The sequence below is a fragment of the Schistocerca americana genome, chromosome 7, assembly GCF_021461395.2.
Source record: "Schistocerca americana isolate TAMUIC-IGC-003095 chromosome 7, iqSchAmer2.1, whole genome shotgun sequence".
NCBI classification, from domain to species: domain Eukaryota; kingdom Metazoa; phylum Arthropoda; class Insecta; order Orthoptera; family Acrididae; genus Schistocerca; species Schistocerca americana.
Window position 1 is genome coordinate 188535211 of NC_060125.1, and position 5098 is coordinate 188540308.

A 5098-nucleotide genomic window follows, 5' to 3' on the forward strand; every position below is an offset into this window, starting at 1 on the left:
AGGGCGCTGCAGTCATGGACTGTGTGGCTGGTCCCGGCGGTGGTTCGAGTCCTCCCTCGGGCATGCGTTCGTGTGTTTGTCCTTAGGATAGTTTAGGTTAAGTAGTGTGTAAGCTGAGGGACTGATGACCTTAGCAGTTAAGTCCCATAAGATTTCACACACATTTGAACATTTTTTTTCCAACTCTTACTTGAAGGGTACCCCTTATCTCTGTTTACAATAGTCAGACAGCCGGATTTCAGTGACCTCTTTCATTACACAGTCCCAATATCGTAACGCATAGGCAACCACTTGTGTCTCACCGTACAATATTTTATGTCCTTCAGTAAGACAATGTTCTGCCACTTCAGATTTTTCTGGCCGAAATCGCCTGTGGAGATGATTCTCCAGGAACCGACCCTGGACTGTACGAATCGTTTGACCGGAGTGACCGCGCGGTCAAAGGGCGCCATGTCCCGGAGTGCGCAGCACTTCCCACAGCAGGTTCAAGTCCTCCATCGGGCATGAGTGTGTGTGTGTGTTGTTCTTAGCATAAGTTACTTTAAGTTGTGTGCAAGTCCAGGGACCGATGACCTCATCAGTTTGGTCCTTCAGGAATTCACATACATTTGTAAATTTTTTTCCAATATAGGCTTTCCTGCAATGGCAGGAGGTCTTGTAGACCCCGGACATTCTCAAAGCCAAATCATCCATCACTGAGCCCATCAGAGATCTGCTCTTAGCTGGCAGGAGAAATACACATTTAATATCAAATTTCTTTAAATCTCTTCCTATTTTTGAAAATATGCTCCCCGCAAAAGGTAGGAATGCCACTGATTTGCTTTCTATCTTCTGTTGGTTCCCGCGAAGGACCAATCTGTGGAGTACGACGGATCTGATTGTCAATATAACCATTCTGCTTGAGCACAGCTATTAGATGATGCAGTTCTTGTGTCAAACTATCTGCATCTGTGGCTCAAATTTCTCTGAGCACTATGGGACTTAACTTCTAAGGTCAACAGTCCCCTAGAACTTAGAACTGCTAACCTAACTAACCTAAGGACATCACACACATCTATGCCCGAGGCAGGATTCTAACCTGCTACCGTAGCGGTCGCGCGGTTCCAGACTGAAGCGCCTAGAACCGCTCGGCCACTGCGGCCGGCAAGCTATTTTTACCGATGTGCGTAGAACCCCATTGCATTGGTACGATGGATGACAACTTGATGCATGAAGATATCGGCCTGTATACGTGGGCTTACGATAATGTCCCATCATCCCTCCTGTGGACCAAGACATCTAAAAACGAAAGTTTTTAATCCTTTTCAGCTTCCATCGTGAACTTAATATTGGGATGCAGACAACTAAAATGATTTACGAAACGATCCAGAGCATCCCTCCCATGTGGCCCTACCAACTAAGCTTCGTCGCCATGTGTTGACATCGATGTATTTTTGTTTAATGTCAAATACTTCGAATAAAGTGACGGAGTGGCTATGGGAAGTCCGTTATCCCCCATAGTCTTCCCTCGGGCATGGATGTGTGTGTTGTTCTTAGCATGAGTTGGTTTAAGTAGTATGTAAGTCTAGGGACCGACGACCTCAGCAGTTTTGTCCCTTAGGAATTCACACACATTTGAACATTTTTCTTAAGAGACTAGTCAGGAAGAGTCGCTATGCAAAAGAGTCGAATACGAAAATACTAAGGCATGAAGAGAATTCCTCTAAGGCTATAGACCCTGCGATAGAGAAGAGCTCAGCAGGCATTTCAGTTGAAGAGGAATTGACATGTCTGAAAAAAGCAGTCACAGAAGTTGGAGAGAAAAACGTAGGTACAAGGACGGTAAATGCAAAGAAACTATGGGTAACCGGAGAAATACTTCAGGTGATCAACGAAAGATGGAACTACAGGAATCTTCAGAGAAATTCGGGATCACAGAAACACTAGTCGCTTAAGAATGAAATAAATAGGAAGTGCAGGTAAGTTAAAGTGAAACGTTGCATAAAAACTGTGAGGAAGGGCTGACTCAGAATATAGAACAGTGATAGAAGCAAAAATGGTAACATCAAAGGTGCAATGGGAATTCCACTGTTAAATGCAGGGCAGAGAGTGGATAGATGGAAAGAGAACAATGAAGGCCTCTATGAGGGAAAAATTCGTCTGATGAGATACGCGAAGAACCAGTAGTCGGTACAGAAGAGTCAGTGGATGTACTAACGGAATCAGAATTTAAAATAGCTCTAGAAGTCTTAAGATCAAATAAGGCAGAAGGGATAGGTAATAGTCCCCCGGAATTTCTAAAATCATTTGAAGAACTGGCAACAAAACAACTATTCACGTTGGTTTGGAGAATGTATATGTCTGGCGATATACCATCTGAATTTCGAAAAAATATCATCCACACAATTCCTAAGAGAGCAAGAGCTGACAAGTGCCAGAATTATCGCACAATCAGCTTAACAGCTGATGAATCCAAGCTGCTGACAAGAATAATATACAGAAAAATGGAAAGGAAAACAGAGGATGAGATAGATGACGATCAGTTTGGCTTTAGGAAATGTAAAGCCACCAGAGAGGAAGCTCTGGCGTTGCCGTTGATGATGAAAGCAAGACTGAAGAAAAATCAAAACGCTTTCCTAGGATTTTTTGATCTACAAAAAGCGTTCGACAATGTCAAATGGTGCAAGATGGCCGAAATTTTGAGGAAAATAGATGTGAGCTGTAGGGAGAGACGAGTAATATACAGCGTGTGCAGGAGCCAAGAGCTAAGAATAAGAGTGGAAGACCAAGAACGAAATGCTCGGATTATAAAACGTGTACGACAGGGATGTAGTCTTTCACCTATATTTTTCAGTCTATACATCGAAGAAGCAATAATGGAAGTAAAAGAAAGGTCAAGAGTGGAATTAAAATTCATGGTAAGACGATATCAATGATAAGATACGCCGATGACATTACTATCATCAGTGAATTACAGAATCTGCTAAATGGAATGAACATTATAATGAGCACAAAACATGAACTGAGAGTAAATCTAAGGAAGACGACGGTAATAAGAAGTAGCAGAGATGGAAACAGCGAGAAACTTAATATGAAGATTGATGGTCAGGGAATAGATGAAGTTAAATCTGCTACCTAGACAGCAAAATAACCCATGATGGATGGAATAAGGACATCAAAAGCAGACTAACATTTTCAAAAACGACATTCCTGACCAAGAGAAGTCTACTACACCTTAATTTGAGGAAGAATGTATTGCTAAATCGACAGGACATGTGGCCTATGATTAATGGAGTTAACTACCAAAAGAGTGGTAAGTAAGTAAAAAATATTGAAGAATGTACGCTATACCATCTGCGTCGATCTGAATGACTGTCCCTTGTACATGTACGTAAGGTGTCTGCTCCTTGACTGCGAGAGAAATTATGTTTATTCTATTAAACTCAGACTATAGTTTAGTCGGTGTAAGAAGATTAGTGGCAGTTGCAGTAGGCTGGGCGCGGCTGCTTCGTATGTCTCCAGCAACCAGTTACGTAAAGCGATTTTGTGAACGTATCTGCGTCAATGCGTTGGTGTTGCTGGACCTCTAAGGACGTTTGTTGGTTTCCTCTGCAGCTGTTTTCACCTTGCAGTTAAAAGCTGGCAACCGCTCTGCCAGCTCTCAGGAATCATCTTATGCCAACTATAGCTTTTTTTAAAATGATGATTACGACGTTCAGAGTTGTAGTAAACATAACTTTGTTGTCGTTTGTTGGTTGCTGTCAAAAATGTGTTTCAGATAAGCTGCTACCTCTTCCCGAAGACCGTTGGCTGTTGGTGTGGGCCGGCCGCTGTGGCCGAGCGTTTCTATGCCCTTCAGTCCGGAACCTGGCTGCTGCTACGGTCGCAGGTTCGAATCCTGCCTCGGGCATGGATGTGTGTGATGTCCTTAGGTTAGATTTAAGTACTTCTAAGTCTAGGGGACTGATGACCTCAGATGTTAAGTCCCATAGTGCTTAGAGCCATTTGAACCATTTGTTGCTGTGGGTGGCTGTGTTATCTCTGGCCTCTCGGGCGTGGCTAATACGTGCTATGTGGTTAATAAAAGGCGATATCCCCGCCACTAAGATCAATAAAAATTAGCCGAACATAATATTTCGCTCCAGATAGTTGTTCGATGTTAATTGAACGTCTCGCAACACACAGAGCAGCATCCGGGACTGGTTTCAAAGAGGTGTTTTGTAAGCACACCAGTGTTAATGGTAACAACGAACACCTGTTCTATTAAGTGTATTTTATACTCGGGGCGCACATTTATTGCAAACTTCACTTTTTACTAAGTCCGTACTATGCCCTCAGAGTGATCAAACCTAATTTGTCCATCGCATATGAAAACAGTCAACGCAGTAATCACTGATTCAGACAAACAGCTCATTCATTCGCCAAAATTATTATTCTGTAAGTGTTCACTGTCATCAGCTTCTGGCAGTCGCACTTCATGGATCGGCGTTAAAGGATTAGTGACATTCTTCTACTCGATGTAACTCTGGTCCGCCGTTCAACAGCTCATAGCTATCTTCGGCTCTTCCCTTCCACGTCATGAAGTTGCTCCCACAAACAAATACCGTTCTCTCTTTCACCTTCCCATGCTCTGTTCTACCCTCTGGACACGGTTCCACCGTCTTTAAATGTCTCCTAAGTTGCGATGTTTCAGTGTACAGTTCGACACCGTATACTTATGCGACATCATGACTGTCTGCGAAAGTACTCTTCGGTACAACAGCAATTTCTCCAAATAGCTTCCTTTTCGCACCTCCTCATTAGAGTAATTGCTTCCACACTCTTCACCACACGTCACAGTCCAATCATTACTTCAAATTATTTGCTCTTCACCACATGACAGGACTATCCCCGCGCTAACTTCCATCATCGTGAGTGTTGACTGTCGTCTGTCTGCCGCGTACTATCTCGATTACGAGACACGGACGTTAATTTTGAGCTAACGGACGTGGTGTAAGACTACACACATCACAAAATGCACATTGCATACATCTACAAGAAAAGAATACATTTATAAATGTTTTAAATAACAGGATACATTTATTAATATTTTATGGTTCAAAATGGTTCAAATGGCTCT